Raw genomic sequence first — 21,853 nt, forward strand, 5'->3', positions numbered from 1 at the left:
GGCTACATGATCGAAAAAGGTTAATAGATTATGATTTGTAAAATTATTTCAGATTATAATTGACCGATGCTAAAAATACTGCTTATAATTCATCAAGAAGGTAGTAAGAAAACGGTCACCGTGGATGCTGTATCTGAAATTTTTACTCGAAGACTACAATAATTTTTTTAACATAATACTTTATTTGAATACTTTAAAATTCTCTTTCTAAGTAGTAGTCTGTTGAGGGCAAAGAAACCTAAAACCACAACGTAACTTTCCTAGCTTTGATGGAAAAAATTATATAAACCATTTTTTTTTCAGAAGTCAATGTGACATTTCAGAATGTTAAATTGCTCCATCGGGTTTCAAAATTTAGTAAAATAACAATTTTTTTTTATCAACTGTTTTAATGGATTTTCAATAAACCACATAATACACTATCCAAAATGTAAACACAATATTCCACTTACTGAATCCAGATACATAATCAGGATCGCATCAAAACTAAAAAAAAATATTAACAAAGCAAAAAAAATAAATAAATTTCACAAAAAAGAAACATATATAAAACTCCACAATAATGATCATAATAATAAAAAATAATAACAATGTAACAAAACAGAACAATATGACGAGGTTACTGTACACATTTATTTAATAATCAGTTCCACGGCTAATAACCTCTTTGCATGTAGGTCGTAACACGATTGTATGTTCAAACTGAGCAGTATAACAACCCTTTATGTCGCACAATGGCGGATACGCTTCAACAATATCTGAAAAAATAAATAAAATTTATAAACAACACAATAACACACTTACAAAGAAATATTCAACAGGGGAGAGATCAATTTAAAATCTGTCTCTTTTTTAATTCCACGGTCAAACCAGGTTTCAGTTTACATCATCCTCTGAAAAGATTTTTTCACACGCTTTCTTATGAAGGGTGTCTGATTACTTCCATGCACACTACATTACTTAAGTTGTTCTTTGTTCTTAGTTTACTGCATCTCCACTAGAGCATACACCGACTTTCTGGCAGGTACATTCATAAATCTGTTGCTGGCAATCATTTGAGTCGATCGAGTATTTTAATTTGTAAAAAACGAATGAAAGAGAATTATGTGTGGTGATCAATCATTACTTTTTGAAAGTGAAAACCACAAAGAAATTAAAACCGGGGGAGATAATTATTGCGAGTTAGCTTTATCGATTAGAACCGGTTTTGAATATTCTGGATAACGATCTATAGAGATTAAACAGCAAAATATTAAATAAAAATTCATATGATGACTGAGAATAGAAACCGATCACAAAGACTAATGACATCTTAAATGATTAAGTACATCATATTTTGGATAAATATCCAAAATAGTTTTCAAGATGGATGCCATAATTATATCACAATCTATCAAAAGCGTGAGCGAGTAAACATTTTTTAAACACAGTTTAGAGCTGTTTCAACATATTCAAGAGGAAATTTTGTGCAATTTCATATTGGGAAACACTCGTATATTGCTACTGACCTGCTGAAAACAAACAGTCAAAAACAGCAGTCAAAGTACAGGAATTCATTCCACAGAAGAGAAAAACCATTGATATCAACAGCAAAGATAATCAATGGCCACTATCTTTTGGAATGCTCACGGATCTTAATTGACTTTCTGAAAAGCTCTCCTAGTTTCTGAAAAAACTAGGCGAAAGTGTCATCTTTTCTGTCTAGTGTAAATGCGAAAGTAAAGGAAAAAATCTGCTGTGCACACCAGATGACTTCCTCCTTGTACGCCTATTAAATTACATATACATTTTAAATAGTAAGATAATGTTTAAAGTAATGTTTCTTTCTGTCACACTTCATTTCCTTTTTTTACCCTATTTATTTTCAGACAGAAATTCTCTCCTAGGAATAAATTCATGACATCTAGTATTTCTTCTAATTTATCTTTGATTTTCTTTTGAAAAGATAACATCACAGGATAATTTTTACATTTTAAGTTTTTTCCTTGAATAGTTGTTACTTCAATGTCAAATTTCAATGTATTACTTCTTTTGTACCAGATTTTGAATGATGGACATAGATTGCCCGTACTTTATAAATATTATCTCCTGGTACAAATATCACAGTATTATGATATATTACTGAACTGATATATCACAGAACTGTGATATATTGTCATAATATGGCTGTAGTGTAGAATGCTATTTCTATCGATAAACAAAAAGGAACGATTCATCAGAATGCTAATTAGCAGGAAAGTTATTGTCCAACCCAAATAAAAACAGATCATTTTACACGCTTCAAATTACTTCTCTGATACTTTTAATTTCAATCAAAACTCTAAAGTTATAAATATGTATACTGCATAAATAAATTTTTGAAAATTCAAATAATTCATTAACATATTGACCACTTCATAATAAAATTTAATATTATACAAAATATAAATCACCAAAACACAGTAATCAGAAAAATTATACTTACCATATTAATTCCAATAATTGATTTTCACAGGATCCTGCATCTTCAGTCGGTATTGAATTCTATTCCACAAAAATTAATTCTTGGAATTAATATTCTAAGTATAACTTATCTAATTACTGTGTTTTGGTTGTTTATATTTCATATATTAAATAATATATAATAATGGACAAACGTATAACTTAGCTTTCTACCAAGAGTACAAAATCTAACGATGTTGCTTACCTTATCTTATTGCTCTTTCAATTTTTATCATAAAAGCGCTGTCAAGAGTTTTCCTCATCATCAGTTAATAAAAATCTTTTTGAAAATTACACGTTAAAATTAAAACATTAAAAATTGTTGCATATTGTAAAATATGTAGTCAAGAAATAAAAACAAATTAAATAAAAATAGAATAAAATTAAATAAATACTGTCTGTCTTACAGCCAATATTATTTTAATACAAGCAATATTTATTTTAACTTTATTTGTTTTAATGTTAAACTACATATTTTACAATATGCAACAAGTTTTAATTTTAATGTGTAATTTTCACAAACATTTTTATTAACTGACCATGAGGGGAAAAACCCTCGAAAGTGCTTTTAATACAAAAATTGAAAAAGCAATAAGATAACAAACATTGTTAGAGTTTGTACTATTGACGGAAAGCTAAGTTTTGTCTTTGATATAATTAGCACAGAGGAAAATAAAATTAAAAAAAACACCAAAAAACAAAAACAAAATAAACAAATATAAAATTAAAAAAATATTTTACTAAGTTAATATAATATATATACAGAGTTATCGTAAAAGAATGGTGCGGTTTCAGTAATTCATAGGAAGATTGTAGGAAAATTTCTAGATGTTATATCGGTATCCCTAAAAGCCTCCAACCCAGAAGTTTGTTAATCAGCAGTTGTAACCGCAAAGTCAGTTCCTGTATTGTTGTTGCGGTGAGTTTAGCGAGTTACTATGTTCTCAGATAAAGACAAAGCAAAGTGTGCTTTATTGATGGCCGAATTAAAATCCGTAATTTTAGTTCAACGTGTGTTTTGACGTGATTTCGGAAGAGATCCACCGCACAAAAATAACATAACGCGTTGGTTCAAACGATTCGAAGAAACCGGATCGGTTAAGAAACAGAAATCAACCAGCAGACCGAGTGTACCGGACGAAACGGGTGAATAATTAGATGATCGGCAATTAGAAGTGCTGGGAAGTCCATCCCCCGTTGAAGCGTCGAATTAGGTATTCCAAAATCAACAGTTCACAAAGTTTTACGTAAAAAACCAAATTTACATGCTTATAAAATCCAGATACTGCAGGAATTGAAACCCGAAATGGTGTAAAACGTTCCAATTTCGCTGTTCAAATGTCGTACAAGAATGATTGAAAACGAACCATTTTTAGACGATATAATTTTTACAAACGAAGCTACATTCCACGTGAATGGATGTGTTAACAGACACAATCCACAAATACGAAGCTCTGAAAACCCACACGCAATTATCGAGAAATAATGTGATTTGCCTAAAGTTAATGTTTGGTGTGGTGTGATGAAAATCATGTAATAGGGCCTTTCTTCTTTGCCGAAAAAACAGTTAATGGAGTCGTGTACCTTGACATGTTAACAGATTATTGCTGTCCTCAGCCGGGTGAACTCAAAAACATTCATCGACTTCATTTCCAACAAGATGGTGCTTCCCCCGCACTTCAATGCACCGGTTATGGACACTTTGAACGAAAAATTTAGAGATCGATGGATAGGCTGGCAAGGACCCGTACTTTGGCTTCCAGACCTGACACCTTGCGATTTTCTCTTGCAGGGGTACATCAAAAGCGTTGTTTATACACAAAAAATTTGCGACCTAAACCGCTTAAAAAACAGGATTAATGAAGCGATGACAACCGTTAACGAAGAAATGTTAACTAATGTTTGGAGAGAAGTCGAGTATAGTTTGGACATTTGTCAAGCGACTAAGGGTGCACATATTGAAATTTATTAATTATGTAAAAAAATGTTTGAGACGACAAATGTGAAAAATAAAAAACAAACTGTAATTTAGTTTTAATTTAAACCATGTTCAAAACTGCACCATTCTTTTATGATAACCCTGTATAAAAAAAAGAAATACCTTTTTCGCAAAGATATTTAAGTGCCATCTGATATTTAGTACATCCGACTCTGTCCAACCATCTTTTACAAAATGCTGAAGTACCAAAATGAGTATTGATGGTATTCAGTAAACTTCTTGATGATCCCAATCTAGAACAAATAAAAAAAAAGTAACGATAAATAAATTAAGTCCCTAAATACAAAAAATGGAAAAATCAACAAAGTCAATAAACTTAAATATCTTGGGGAAATAATCTAAATCATGGTTTAGAGAAAGAAGCTGATCAAAGAAGAATGAGAAAAAAGAATTTGGCCTACCAACAAAAGATATTTACATAAAAAAGGCATCTCAATAAAAACCGATATCAGGCATTGCAATATAATAATCAAGCTGGAAGGCCTAAACACATAAGAACATACCTTTAGTTTGAAATCAGGTGAAATAAATCCAATATTAATAAAGAAAGGAAAATCTTGGGACCAATAAAAATAGATGAAAACAAATATTTAGAAGTAATAAATATGAATATTTACACGTATTTATGTATTTACAAATACAATCAAACTGAGAAAACATCAGATTCCATCAGAAAAAAAGAACCAAATTCTTTGGCCATTTAATAAGAACGAATAGCAGGTTCACAAAACAAATCTTCAATCATATTTACAACAAAAAGAACAGAATTCAATAAACTTCAGTGCAAAAAGGCCTAAAAGAAATGAAAAAACCTGAAGAAATAGTATAAGATTACGATCAGAAAACTGTTACAAGATTTCGAGGATTCCCAAGAGGAAAAAAGAAAACGTCTGATCAGAAAAAAGAATGCAAAATGTTGCTTCATGTGGTTGTCGGCCAAATTCATTAAAAAAAAGAAGTTAAATAAATAAATAAAAACATGCAAAACTATAAAATGAAATAAAGAATAACATAAATTTTCTTAATTTATTGGAACAGAATTAAGTTGTTTTTAACAGAATTTAAATTCTGATAAAAGACATATACAAACAACGATGAAATTAATTTCACAAGAACTACCGGTGAAATATACAAATAGATCTTTTATTCTGATGTTTACATAATAATATATTATTTAGCTCACATTAGGAATGAGTATACGAGATCCGTTCAGAAAATAACCAACCATTTTAATTATGCGCCAACAGATATTTAGTGACTGTGGTTGGCAGCACTGTTATTCTGCATAAACTCCTCTGCAACCACATGTTCTTGGATTATTGGTATCTCATTTAATTTTCACGTTATTATTATTTGAGTGCAACGTGTTTAAGTGTTAGTAAAACTATTTTTGTAATGTGCAATTTTTGGGAGCAATGGATACAATATAAAATTTTGCATGAAACTGGGGAAAACTTTTACAGAAAAGTTTCAACTTTTGAAACAAGCTTACAGAGATGACACTTTGGGTGTACACAATGTTACGAACAGTTTTCACGATTAAAAATGGTCATCAGTCAATTGAAGGTGGTCATCGACCAAGAAGGCCTTGGACTTCAACTGATGATGACACCTGCATTCAGAAAATCAACTACCTGGTGCGTGCAAATCGCCGATTGTCAGAGAACTTGCACAAGAGGTTAAAGCATCTTGATTAGATAATGCCATAACATTATGAGTGAAAAATTGAACACGCATCGAGTTGCAGTACAGTTTGTTCATTCAACAAAAAAGGACATCGAGTAGATGTTTGGCAGCAACTTCTTGAACAAGCAGATGACGATGAAATATTCATGCAATGGATCATAACAGGAGATGAAAGCTGGGTTTACAGCTACGATATTGAGACAAAAAGTTCAATCATCACAATGGATTGACAAAGAATCTCCATGCCCTAAGAAAGCATGTCAATTTCGATCCAATGTCAAAGTAATGCTCTCTGTTTTTTTGATTTTAACGGAACTGTGCATTTTGAATTCTTGCCTCAAGGTGAAACAGTGAACCGGGCATGGGCATACTATCAAAGTGTTTTACAATGGTTACATGAAAAAAATCCGCAGAAAGGGACCAGAGCTGTGGTAAGACAACTCATGGTTCCTTCAACAGAATGCGCGCCCGCACTCAGTTTTGTGCCAAAAATCAGACAACTGTCCTCCATCTGCCTTCCTGCTGGTCAAATTATTTTTCTCTTATTTCTGAAATTAAAATCGGCGATGAAAGGTTTAAGACTATTGATGACATTACAGCAAATTCGTCATGGACCTTAAAGGCCATTTAAAATGAAGCTATCCAGAACTGCTTCGCGAAGTGGAAACACGCTGGAAAAAGTGTATTAGTAAGAGAGATGAATACTTTGAAGAGGACAAAAACCAATCATCTGTAAAATTAATAATAAAGATTAAAAACATTAAATTGGGTTACTTTCTGAACAGACCTTGTAGAAATACTACTCCACAGATAAAAAAAGAAACCTTGATTTATTCGGCATTTGCTTGGATATATATATATATATATATATAAATGTTAAGTTCATTTGTGTACGCTTCAAAAACTCAAAATGTTCTGCACCGATTGAGCTCAAATTTTATCACAATATATAACCCACATCAAAGATTGTTTTCATCTATTTTTAATAAATCTATCTATCTATTTTTAATTTGTACATTTTTAATTTGGAAATGTAAACAAAGGAAAACCAATCAGATCAATGCAAGATGGCCGCTGTCAAACACAACGATGAATCACAAAGAGCCCGCATGGTCGTTGCCAATGTAAACAAAATCACAACTGATTAAGTATCAAATTTCTTTGAATTATTGTTTTAGCTGTTAAATAACAGCTAAAACATCAGTATTTTATTACAAAAAAAAAACACCAAAACAAAAAGAAAAAGCCACCAAGAAGGATGACTTACAGTAAATAAATTGAAACACCCAACTTTCTTATAGCCAGATAGACTTAAGACTATGCAAACAAAAAAAGTCAAAATAAGCAAATACACAGAAAATAATATCCCTACATAATGACCAAAAAATCCTTTGTTAGGCTAAATATTCACTTTTGTCTGAATTTACAGAAGGCACTTACAACAAAGCATTGATAAATATTGAAGACAAGTGCTTAGCTAATGCATATAAAGTTCTTAGTCAATGGGAATGCCAGCACCCACCCGAGCTGAGATTGCTTCATTTGATGTGGATTTACGCCGTGAACAGAGTTACAACATCGGTGATCTTCAGTCATATGTCCGATCAAACATTCCCAAATTAACGCGTGAACAGATAGGCATTTACGATCGCATAATGCAAATGATAAATGACGGAGCTGGGGGGACCTTCTTCTTGGATGCGCCAGGAGGAACTGGGAAATCATTCCTCATTAGATTGATTCTAGCAATGGTTCGATCAAAAAATGGCATAGCCTTAGCTCTTGCTTCGTCTGGAATAGCTGCAACATTGTTATCAGGTGGAAGGACTGCGCATTCAGCTCTGAAGTTGCCATTAAACATGCAAATCATCAAGACTCCTGCATGCAATATTTCCAAAGCATCCTGTATGGGAAAAGTATTACAAAAATGTAAACTCACTGTTTGGGATGAATGCACGATGGCACATAAAAAATCGCTTAAAGCTCTTGATCGTTACGAGATTTGCGTGGAAACGTTCAACCGTTCGGGAATGCTTTGATATTGATCACAGGAGATTTTAGGCAAAGATTGCCTGTAATTTCTCGATCGACACCAGTAGACGAAATAAATGCTTGCCTGAAATATTCAACACTGTGGCGACACGTATGTACATTGCAGTCGACAACGAATATGCGTGTCCAGTTGCAGAACGATCCATCAGCTGAGGTATTCTCACGACAGTTACTGGGCGTTGGAAACGGACAACTGCCAGTCGATGAGACGTCTAGACGAATATCATTTCCTGATAATTTTTGTAATTTAGTAACATCGAAAGAAGAACTGATCGAAAAAGTATTTCCTGATATTCAAACTAATCATAGAAATCACGATCGGCTCAGTGAACGAGCTATCCTTGCCGCAAAGAATAAAGATGTCTATCAACTTAATAATGTTTTTCAATCCAGCATTCAAAGTGAGGAAATTGCATATAAGTCGATAGACATCGTTGTGGAAGCAGATGAAGTAGTTAATTATCCAACGGAATTTTTAAACTCACTTGATCTGCCAGGGATGCCACCACACATATTAAAATTGGTAATAGGTGTGCCAATTATCCTGTTGCGGAATATTAATCAGACAAAACTCTGCAACGGCACGCGACTTGCAGTTAAGAAATTGATGAATAACGTAGTGGAAGCAACGATTTTAACGGGACCTTTCAAAGGTGAAGATGTCCTCATTCCTCGAATACCCATGATCCTGACCGATACACCATTTCAATTTAAAAGATTGCAATTCCCAATTCGATTGGCATTTGCAATCACAATCAATAAAGCTCAAGGTCAATCTTTAGAATTGTGTGGTTTAAATTTAGATGCGGATTGCTTCTCACATGGACAACTGTATGTGCGTGTTCTCGAGTCGGCAAACCAGATAACCTTTATATCTACGCAGACAGTGGAAAAACAAAAAAATATTGTATATCCACAAGTATTGCAAAATTTAACTTCTAGGAAACGTATGCTTTTTTTGTTTCTCATTTCTCATCCATGCAACCACAATGTGCCACAGCGAAGCGTGGCGGGTACAGCTAGTATATATATAAAAGATGGCAAAGTGTTGCATGACTTTCCCAGCTACGACTATTCTTTTTAGCAAAGATTGCACATTCATGAACATAAAAAAACAGATAAATTAACATTTTACAAAATACAATCTACATAATTCAAAGATTTATGGGCACCAAACAGCCAATTTTTGTATTTTGAAAACTTGTTCTACCTTTTGAGAAAGACTCAAGGGATGATACACTTAAGAAGGGAATGTACATAAGCATAATAATGTTATGTATTTAAAAATGGTGACAAGCTTAGAATTTTATTAAAGCATTTCACACCGAAAAAACAGAACTGTTGTGAAGATTATTTACAGATTATACCCGAATAAGAAAGTAATAAGAGTAAAGGATGCTCAAACCGAGTGGTTTGACAAAGGAAAAAAGCAGCTCAAACTGAATGGTTTAACAAATGAAAAAGAGTAAGAAATAATAATGCCTGTAACAGATTTTAATTGATACACACATTGTTAAAGATATGATCAAAAATATTCAAACACATGATTTTAAAATTACAAGATTTATAATATAATACGGAATAAAAATAAATATCGAGAAAAGAAAATTAATGAAAAATAAAAGGCAATAATAAGACGATAAATCTCAGGACAAAAAATGGTAAATTGAATAAATAAAACATACATATACTGTTAATAGAAAATTACAACAGTGAAAAAAGGAAAAAAGAGAGAACGAAACAAAGAATAGTAGTGCCTAAAGCGTTTGATAGAAAGAAATGGTTATCACACCATAAAATGGAGTTAACATTTCAAAATAAGAAGAAATGTACTTCTAAATGGATGTGAAATATGGACACTAAGAAAATAAATTGAACGATTTTAATATGGGCCAGGAAGAGGTGAAAAGAAAACTAACAAATGGGCAGACAAAATGAAAAGGTAACGTGAAGAATTAACAAGAGTAGAAACTTATTCAAAGCAATTCAGAAAAAACTGGCTGAGACAAATTATGAGAGGAAGATTGATTAAAATAAAATCGGTAGTGTATAAAAAGTAAAAATTATATTGATGATCTAAAATGAAAATTGGAGATATGAGAATCTTTAAAAAAAGCTAGCGGAGCTTCATAACTTTCCTGAGAAAATTAAATAGAACATTAGAGAATGCAAGCATGCAAGTAAAGAATTATGGAATGACCCATGGCAGTTGTAAACCCATACATTGTAACCAAAATTAATAAACATCAATGATATGTAATCAGAATCAAGCAAAAAAATCAGATATTTATAATAGATATTTTATACTGGCCCTCAGAACTAAATGAAATTGCCCAAATGCACAATTGACGAGAAATAGTAATGTAATGAAATCAACTAATCAGTTTGAGAATGTGACTTGAGTTGAAAAATGATAAGTATTTTTTGAGTATTCAATACGGACGCAGATCTTTTGTGTTCCTTGTTATTAACAGAACCGGTCTCTTTAAATTTTGCAACTAACCTTAACACTGATGTTTTGTTAGGAGCCGGTTTATCCGGGTACTTATGGCGAAACAAATCTTGCACTGCAACCGCTGATTTCGTACTGAAGTATGACTCGACAATGAAAACACATTCATCTAGCGAAAACACCATCTTGTCTCTAGCAATACACTGACCATTATGATCGTCGCATTGTTGTTACTATCGGTAGTGTTCTACTGCGTCGCCACGAAGTTCAGATGTTGGACGAGTCCATTTCAGTAACGAGTAGGGGAGTAAGCTTGACTTTTGAAATTTCATGGATGATGGATTGCGTTTTATATGGGACACTCTGTATTTCTAAGATGTGCAGTATAAAGCTGTTTCCATAGTTAAATATCACTCAGTATATGTATATATTTATATAAAGTGTAAAAAATTTATACACAGTGAAATTTTGAGATACAGCAACCAGATTTTTACTCCCTTGCTTCCTCCTTCACTGACTGTGATCAAAATTAAACAGCATCGATTTCCCTTATACAAAAATAATTGCTGAATATCTTCTAAATCAGTCCATACAAAACAATATAACTACACAGCCAGAAAAATAAAAATGTTAACAATTAATCAAATTTATGCAAAAAAATTTTTAAGAGTATTACCTTAAAGGTATGTAACCGGCATCAAAGTTTTTCATATAATGTGAAACATCCATATCGTTATGTACTTGACCACGTCCAGTCGAGCCAAAAGTTTCTATCGCGTAAAACTCATTTTCCTCCATTACCGTGGCTTCACCACCCTTCACAATGGGAACAGTCTTACCGGCATGGATACCTAAATAAAAAAGAAAAGAAAAATAATTTATTTGGCCAATACAGCATTTATCTCAACCACTCCTAACACTCTCTTTCCTCTCTCAATTTATGATTCTCTGATTCTGTCATTTTATAAAAATTCTACTTCTCTTCATTACAAATAAAAATTTCATTATGTAACTTAAATTGAATGGTTTATAAAACTGAGTATATTCATCTAATCAGAAATCCATCTAAACCATTCAGTTAATACAAAAATTAATAATTTTGCGACTGGTTTAATTAAGCAACACTGGGTAAAAGGTAGTAAAAATTAAGATAACAGTTAAATTGTTCCTCTCTTACCGTCGCTCATTACTCTTATCGTTGAACAATTCTTCCTCATATCAGTTCTGTGAACACAATCCTGACAAACCCCCCACTATGTCTCTAAGTTGATAATACCAAAACTTGAAGAAATAATACATTCCTTTGTATTATTAAGGAGGAGATTGACCATTGACTGCCTCTGGGACTCCTCTTTTTTCGGATTCATGATTGTACATCAGCCACATCAAGTATTAATTCATTAAAGTATATATGCCTCTTTCCTAGTTTTTATTAAAACATTTTCAAAAAAAAAAATTAACCGTAATGAAAAAATCATTCATTCATATTCTTCCAAACCAATCGCATATATATTGGTGTGCTCGTGCTCGGCACCTCAGTCAGCGTCCAGCCGTGACAACGGGAACATCTCCGCACTGGCCTTTTTTTTTATATACAAATTTGAAATGTGTGCTGCAATCGAAAATCCTGCCAATTGTGAGGTGCGGTCTGCGATTTGTTTTTTGTCGGCAAAAAACTTAAAACCAATAGAAATTCATCGGGAACTGTGTGAAGTGTATGGGAACAATGTAATAAGTGAAAGTTCTGTCAGGAAGTGGATCATTCAGTTTAAAAATGGCCGAACAAACGTTCACGATAAAGAGAAGAGTGGATGTCCGAGCATTGTGACTGACGATCTGGTCTCTAAAGTTGACAAAAAGATTCGTGAAAACCGCCGTTTAACAATAACTGAGCTTTCTCTATGTTTCCCACAAACTTTCACAGACTTTATTGTTTGAAATTGTTTCACAGAAGCTAAGCTACCATAAATTTTGTGCAAGATGGGTGCGTCACTGAGCGGTTGAGATCACAGGCGGCAGAATTCTATGACACAGGAATTTCAAACCTAGTCCACCGCTATTAAGCGCATGAATTTATATGGTGATTATGTTGAAAAGTAGTATTTTAGTCCCTCTTTCACATGTATATAATAAAAAGTTTTTCTTGTACTTGGTTTTTTAAAATTCCAAAACATTCCTTATTTTCTGAATAGCCCTCGTATCTTAAAAAGTATTTTTTTAAATACATAATTTCAAAACTACTCAATCAAATTACCTTGATATTTTTTTTGTAATAAAAAATGAAAGACCTCAAAAATTTTATTCGGTATTAAACTAAGGAAAATCCCAATACCTGAGAATCATACCGATCTAAATCATGCTTTCCTACGGCTTGCTTGTTACATAATAGGCATAAAATTGATTTATTCAATTTACTATTTTAAAATTATATTTTTTTTAAATAATACCGTTAATATGTGTTCCAAAATCAATCTTCGTAACATCATCGTACTCCAAAACAGTTTTATCACCAGCATTAGGGGTATAATGCGCAGCACAATGATTTCGTGAGCACCTATAAAGAAAAAAACCTCAATTTTTTTTTTTTTTACTTTAAAGACAAAATAGCATTATCCAATAGACATTTTCCATCTGTCATTTACTAAATCAAACACTTACCACATTTCCAGCATAATGTAAATAATAGTGAGGACTAATGTATAATATTTAAATCGCTGATAATAAATCAATAGATTATATACAACAGTATTTGTTATATATAAATAGCTACAGTGAGCTTGCTTTTAATTTCATAATTTGCTGGTGTATATATAGAATGTTTCATTTTAATCGCCCCAGGGATTTTCTTGTAAACTACGCACAATACAAAATTTACCTAAACAAAAGTTACTCAGATTGGATAGAGGACACCTCATGGTGACCTTGGATTTGACCTTAATTCAAGGTTAACAACATTTTTTCTTATAGAATGACCTATGTTTGACCCCATCAATGAAAAGAGCAGAAAATTATACATTGGAATATGTGGTCACACAAATGATGTAGGAAATTTTTTTATGGGGTAACCAAATTTATGGTCATACGGCCATAAATTTGGTTTAGGGGTCAATCACATACAGTATTTGATTAACACAATTAGCTGATTCAAGACAATACCAGATAGCACCTCTTTTCATAACATAGAAACCGGTGACAGTAAATATCTGTGAAAAGAACCCACCATTCATAAAACACTATCTCTGATGTCGGGCCATATCATCTTCAAAAAAGTTCCAAGGTCATATATGTGACCACATATTTCCATGTAAAATTTTCTGGTCTTTTTTGGCGGGATCAAAAATGGGTCATTCCATTTTGAAAAAAATCATGTTAACCTTGAAATAAAGTTAAGGTCAAGTTTAAAGTCAAATTCAAGGTCACCTCCTGAGGTGTCCCCTTCCAATCTGAGTAACTTTTGTTTAGGTCATTTTTTTGTATTATACATAGTTCACAAGAAAATCGCCTAGAGCAATTAGAATGAAATACCTATACATATATGTATATTCCATTTATTAGAATGTTTTACTTTCTCAATGAATATAGTTAGAATGAATACAAGTAGAATAGCTATATTAAAGGTAAAGTATGGTGATCATGTCAAAAATGAGGTATCAGATTTTTGTTGAAAATTTTTACATTTTAGGGTCCAACTAGTTAGTATATCTAGACCAAAAAAAGCATATGTATCGCACTGCTTTTGGCATTATATCTCAGGACTGACCACACCGATTTTTTTTCTTAGAAAAAATTTTACTTTGACAAATACATTTAGATATGAAAAATACATTGCATATATTCAAAATATATTTTTCAAAAATCAACCCCCACCTCTTAATACATGTTTTTTATTTTGCTCCATCTCACTTTGATCTAAATATGATTCAAAATATTTTTGAAAGTTTACACTTCGTACATAGTACTACCAAGAAACCTCTGTATTTTTAAAAATTATATTCCTAAAATGCATGGAAGTTTTTAGAACATTTTATTTTTTTTATTTTAACCTCTATTGGATGATTTTAGATTAAGAAAAAGCTTTACTTAGCAAATTTGTTAAACCTATGTATGTATATTTTTGGAAAAAGTTTTCTTAAAGTTTATTCCCCACCTCTAAAAAATATTTTTTCTGTTTTTTTTTTTGGCAAGTAGTTTCAATTTTGAATGTTTCAATATGGGACTGTTTTACAATGAAAATAAAAATACATAACATGTGTTTAGAAATGCTTCAATTTTTAATTACAGCTCGCAAAACATTTCTTCTACTCAAAGGGTAAAAATAAAGCCATTGGAAGTTAAATTAAGGAGCAAATTTGAGGTTTCATAGAGTTTTCAGATTTGGAATCCATCTATAATGGAATCTTTCTTGATATTCACAATGTCCAACTAGCATATTTCCATCACAACAGTAAACAAAAATTATGTTGGCATATTAATTTGAATATGCAGATATAATCAAAAGAAGACATATGTGAATACAGTATTTTTCTTTAATTCTGAAAGCACACAAATCTATTCAAATGTAATAAAGAAATTTCATTTACTGATCGGCTGTTAATATTATCAACGTAAAAATAAAAAATCTCTACTTATTTTTTCTATTTAATTCTTAATTTAAATTATATAATGAATCTTCATTTCTTAATATTTTTAATAGCTTAATAATGAAATTTAAGCTATTGATTTATTTATTTAAAACAAAACTGATTTTAGAAATACGCTGCACCTAACATATCTTAGAGATATTGCAAAGGGAACTTACTAAAATTTGGAACAGCGAGAGACTTCCAGAACATTGGTCAACAGCAATCATCCACCTCTTATTCAAGAAAGGCGATAAGATGGATCCAAACAACTATACAGGGGATCTTCCTATTAGATTGTATGTACAAGATCTTCTCTAGAATACTTTATAACCGTATAAAGGATCAACTGGAGAAAGAATTAGGAGAATATCAGGGAGGATTCAGACCCTGGAGAAGTTGTGCAGAACAAATTATCACCTTAAAACTAATTATGGATATGTACAAGTTGCGACGCAAGGGCTTAATCATCATTACATTTGTGGATTTCAGATATATGACCATCTGTGCTTTGCTTAGAATTCTGAGGAATTTTGGGCTGCACCCCAAAACTGGTGAAAATGTTGGAGCTGACGATGACGGGCACCTGGTCGAAGGTGAAGTTCAGGGGGGAGATATCAGAACCTTTTGACACAAAGACTGGTCTCAGGCAAGGGGACGGATTGTTACCATTACTGTTTAATTGCGCATTAGAATACATCATGCGACATTGGTACGAACAAAATCCAGAGAAAGTAAAAATTGGAAGTAAATTTAACAACGATCTAGCGTTCCTTGCGGAAACATAGGAAGAGGCTGAACACCAGGTAGAATCACTGGCCTCTATCGCAGCGAAAATTGGACTTCAGATCTCGTACGAGAAGACAGAAGCGATGTTCACTAGAAAGACACAGCGGAAACATTTGGAAATCAACGGTCGCAGAATTAAAATAGTATCAAAATTTAAATATTTAGGTGAATCCATCACATGGAATCTAAACGAGAAAATAGCCTGGCAAGAAAGAGCACGCAGACTAGCAATGGCACAAGTGGTCACACGAAACAACTATAACAAGAAATGCATCTCCAAACAAGCCAAGATAAGACACTATAGTACGGTGATCAAACTGGTAGTAATGTACGGGTGTGAAACACCGGGTCAAATCAAGATAGCATCGAGAACTGAAAAATTAGCCAAAATAGAATAAAGGATCGTAAGGACCTGTATCGGCGGGGTATATTTGGTGAAAGGAAAGTGGAGATTACTCCTGAACCATAAAATCTATGAGGTCGTTACACCAATTACAGAAGAAATAAGAAAGAAGAAAATAAAATTCTTCGGCCACCTCTTGCGTTTGGAGGAATCAAGGAAAAGTAAACGACTCTTGGAAAGATCGCTAAAGCTAAAAACGCAACCGGTGTGGCTCACTGAGGTGCTTCAAGACATCAAAGAAGCAGGCATTGCACTGCAAGATATCAGGACAGGATCTGGAAATTATAACAACTTGCCCGGTGTTAAATTTGCAGAAAAGCCTAAAAAGGAAAACTGGGATGGTTTGGACAAAGGAACGGAAAAGGGATTTTTCCAGGAAAATGAAAGAGTATTGGAAGATAAGAAAGAGTAAACATAAATGACTGATTTTGTTTCTAAGACATTTTCCAGTATCAAAATGATCTTTGTTTCAGTTTAAAATGACATTACAATATTTTTCTGTCACATTTTGGTCTGTTTTGTTTTTAATAAATAAAAGTCAAATTTCTTAAACTCTTTTTCATAATCAATCCAACAATAAAATAAATTTCCTCAGAATTAAATTTTCTACAAACTTCATTTGTTTACCGACAGTTTAATCAAGTTATTGTAAACCCTAAAACATTTTATGTTTTAGGGTTTACATACAATAAAACACCAATTTTTTTACGTTAAATAAATTTAAATAATGTTTGATATTTGTACCTGAAAAATTATTTAAAAATTAATACAACAAATTTAAATCAATTTGTTAAATACTTGCTAAAACCATCTTTTAAGTATTTGTGGTTAGTTATTTAGCATTAAAAAATTTTTTTTTCAAACTATATTTACTTTATTTTTCACATTTTCTAAAAAAAAAAAAAAATCATAAAATAATTTGTCAATTTAAATTGATTACAAAGATTTTTATTTAGCATCAGCATTTCTGCCTTTTATTCAGAAGGTTTTGGGTGAATCCCAGTAAAACTTTGGATTATTCATACACTATAAAATTCAGCTATCACAAAGTAATGACAATTAGGCCTGTTGTCTGGAGAATAAATTCATTAAATCAAAGTCTTTTGCTCATCTTAATAAAACACTGGACAATAAGTTTTAAACATTTTTTTTTCTATTCTCTTTATTTCCTACAATTAAATTCTCTATAAATTTTATTAGAAATTTTCATTTGTTTATTGACAATTTAATTTTTACAGCGAAACAAAAAGAGCAGTTTTTTGGCCATTACAACAGTTTTCTCAAAAACTACACTCTATATAGTATGAGATATATTTTATCAATTTTTCAGAACAAAAAACACATAAAATCACCAAATTTGCCCCAACAAAACAGAGTACTTTATTCTTATGAGTAAAAATCAGTTTGAGATATTTAAGTAGTCATAACAAAAAGCAAAGGTTATTTCAGGACATCTGTATTTAGAAACCTTTTTTTTTTTGTTTATATCAATATACAAAATCAGCTTCTGAAAAACTGGTGCAACTTTAAACTACTCTACAAAGTATGAATTTTTAACTTTTAACAATGTAAGTAACAAGCTATAGAATGAAAATGTAAAATAGAATTTAAAAAAAATCCTGTACTTACCCAGTAGGAAAAGCCAATCCAGCTTTCAACCCATTTTCTCCAATCAATGCACGAGAAGTCTTCTCCAGCTCTTCACAAATGTCTATCATTGTCATTCCTGATTTTACCCATCATTGGATATATTGTCGAGTCTAAAAATAATAAAATATAATTTGATTAAAAAAAAAAAAAAAACTACATAAAAACATATAACAAGTTTTATTAAAATGGTACAGTACCGTATGATAAAATGGAGATTCAATTCTCTGAATGCACTCATACAAATTAAAGACGCTAGAAAGGTTTTGCGATAATAGATCATCACAGGTATCCGTTATCACAAGTTAGCGCACATTTAGGCAGCTCCCAACCCATCCTGCACTGTAGCCATTCTAGTCACTACCTGTGTGATCTGCTTTTTAATTGTTAGTGAAAAGACGCAGTCATGTCGTCAACGGTTAAAAACTGAATACTGCGCAATTTTGCATGCGGCTTAAGTGATGATCACTGTTTAGAGGAAATGACTCCTGTACTTGGAGAGGACTGTCCCCATCGATAATATTTCGGTGGTACCGGCGTTTCGAAGAGGAAATTTTGGCCTTGAGGATGCTCCAAGGTCGGGTCGGTCACCTTCAACTGTGACTAAGGGTAACATTGCTGCAGTATGAAAACTTCTTGAGACGGACAGCCATGTGACCTACCACCAAATAGAGGTGTACTTGAGGATTAATGCAGCAGCAGTTCGTGCTATTATATGAGATCACCTTCAAGTTAGAAAGCTTTGTATCCTTTGGGTGCCGCATTACTTGATGACAATCAGATGGCATGTCATATTTCACGGTGCTGTGAAATGCTAAAAAAGTTTGAAAATGGGAAAACTCCCTATGTAAACAGTATTGTGATCGGTGAAGAAACTTGGCTGTACTATTGTAATGTCCTGACCCAGCCTCAAAGCAAAGTGCGAGTGTTCTAAGATGAGGAGCCCCCTTAACTATTCAAAAATCCAGATCGGTTTAGAAGAGAATGGTGGCCGTATGTTTTAATGTGGAAAAACTTTTAGAATGTTACACTGGAAAATCAGAAGATAGTCACAGAGAAGCGGTATACTGAATAATACTTGCCTAAAATAATCTAAGCTCTCAAGAAGCTGCACCGAAACTCAACATGAATAAATGGTTTTCATCTCGATAACGCTCCAGCACATTGGTCTAAAGATTGCTTCAAGTATTTGGCCAGCACCAGAAAAAACTGTCAACTGTCACAGCACCCTCCCTACAGTCCTGACTTTGCTCTACGTGTCTTGACTTTTTTTCCAGGTGAAGAACAGACTGAAAGGGAGGCATTTTGCATTACAAGTGATAAAAACTTCCTAAGGGCTTGAGGTGATGAGTGTGTCCAGATTTCCAACAGAATATGGCAGGGTTTCTTTGAAGACTGGTTTTGAAAGGTGTTTGTGTTGTGGAAATTACTGTGAAAAATTGTAAAAAATGAAGTAATTTTATTGAATTTACCTATTATAACATAAGAAATGTATAGATATTCAATTCACAGCTAAAAGAAAAAAAAGGAATGTTCCAGGCATTTGCCTGAATGGATAAAGGGATACTGTGATAAAAACCTTGATAAAACCATAAATACACAATTAAAAAATAAATGTGATTTGGTATTAATTGTTTAATTCACAATTCAGATGTTAATTAAAATTATATGAGCATGTATTTATGTACATGTTTAACAAGCTACAGAAAATTCACGCTTTTTTAATTTTTAATTAATTATTATTTAAGAATTCAATTGAAGAGTAATATTATTTCTGTAAAAGAAAATTGTATAATTGTATTTTCAATAAATTTGTGAAAACATTTTTTCAGAATGGTTCAGTAATTTATTAAAGCCTAACAAAACCCTTTTTCAGAAGCCAAAGTATTGTGTTTTGAGTTACATGTGTTGAGTTTTTAAACATGGATATTATTTGTTTTTTTTTTTTAACGAGCATTCTTTTTAGTATAGATTGTACATTCATAAACATAAACATAAAGATCAATAAACCTTTTCAACTTTCTAAATATGGATCTACATTATTCGTACTAGTATACACCAAACAGCCAATTTCTGTATCTTGATAGTTTGTTCTGATTTTTTGAGGGAACTCAAAGAGATGAGATGATATTTTTCAAATCTCCACCTATTAACAATGATTTATGTTTTGTTCCTTTGTACTATTTCCTTTGGTTTAAACATTTTCCTAGAATTTTTTGAAAGTTTATACTTCATATAGCTATTACAAAATGTCTACGAATTTTTAAATTACAGACCCTGGACCCAAAATGCAAACTTTTTTGAGAATTTTCTTTCTTACTTCAGCTTGTATTAAAGCAATTATTATTTAGAGAAAACTTTACAAATTTAAGCTTATCCTATATATGAATATTTTTAAAAGTCTTTTTAAGAATTTATTCCCTCCTATAAAATATAAATATTCTATTTTTTGGATCTAACTCTTAATTTTTATTAAAAGAAATTTTCTGTATTTTTTCTTCACTTAGAAGCAATTTTTCATTACTTTCATAAAAGATATACTTTATTTTCTCAATATTTTTTAACAATTTTTTTTTAAATTAATTTTTTCTGTTAGGAAACACTTTTTTATAAATAACTTTTCCCCACAAAATAAGGAAGCCCCTAAAATAAAAAATTTTTTAATTCAAAATTTTCGAATTTTGATGATTAAATCTTTTATTTTGATAATCATGACTTGATTGGCAAGCTGGCAGGATATGCATTTCTTTGCCAGGTTTTATATATATATATACATACACATAGACGAGATCTGTTCAAAAAATATGTAGACCAATGTCATAAAACAAAATGTACTTTATTTAGAAGTTACTTGTCTGGGTGCCCTTCAAAGTACTCTCCTCCCTGACGCACACACATATCCCAACGGTCTTTCCACTTTTGGAAACAGTCCTGGAATGCTTCTTTTGTGATGTTCTTCAGTTCCTTTGTCGCATTTGCCTCAATCTCAGGAATCGTCTCAAATCTTCTTCCTTTCAAAGGTCTTTTGAGTTTGGAGAACAAGAAGTCACAAGAAGCGAGGTCAGGTGAGTAGGGTGGGTGGGAAAGAACAGTGATCGAGTGTTTGACCAAAAACTCACGAGTTCTGAGGGCTGGAGAGTTGTCGTGATGAAAAAACCAGTAATCACTCTCGTAAAATGATCTCGAAATCTCGTAACATGATCCAACTGATATCCCCACACACTTCAGCAAGCTCTCTGATGGTCAGACATCGATTTGCCCGAACCAGGGTGTTGATTTTGTCTACATGTGAGTCGTCAGTTGATGTGGAAGGACGTCCAAAACGCTGATCGTCTTCAATCGATTGACGACCATCTTTAAAACATCCATGCCACTTAAAACATGTCGCACACTTCATAGCAATGTTGCCGTAAGCCATCTTGAGCATACCAAAAGTTTCGCTCGCAGATTTTCCAAGTTTAACACAAAATTTCACAGCAACTCTTTGCTCGTTCAAGTCACTCATTCTAAAATCCGCCAACGAAAAAAACACACTTCACAAACAACCGTGCAGCTAAGCAACCAATAATGATATTTGCAATCAAAAAACTGCGTTGTAATCAGCTGATCTGTACGAACATGGCGACGCTTAGCGGATTTGAGTGGAACCAACTGGACCCAGCAATTCAAACAGTCTACGTATTTCTTGAACAGACTTCATACATAACAATGACACAGTCTACTAA

The 21,853-nt window shown here is 32.4% G+C and overlaps 1 pseudogene; it reads right to left on the minus strand.

The window, feature by feature from the left end:
- Positions 1–377: 377 nt before the first annotated feature.
- Positions 378–21,853, minus strand: part of LOC142325460 (methionine aminopeptidase 2-like) — a 54,873-nt pseudogene continuing 33,397 nt past the window's right edge.

Source organism: Lycorma delicatula, chromosome 5 (assembly GCF_047948215.1).
Source record: "Lycorma delicatula isolate Av1 chromosome 5, ASM4794821v1, whole genome shotgun sequence".
Taxonomy (NCBI): Eukaryota; Metazoa; Arthropoda; class Insecta; order Hemiptera; family Fulgoridae; genus Lycorma; species Lycorma delicatula.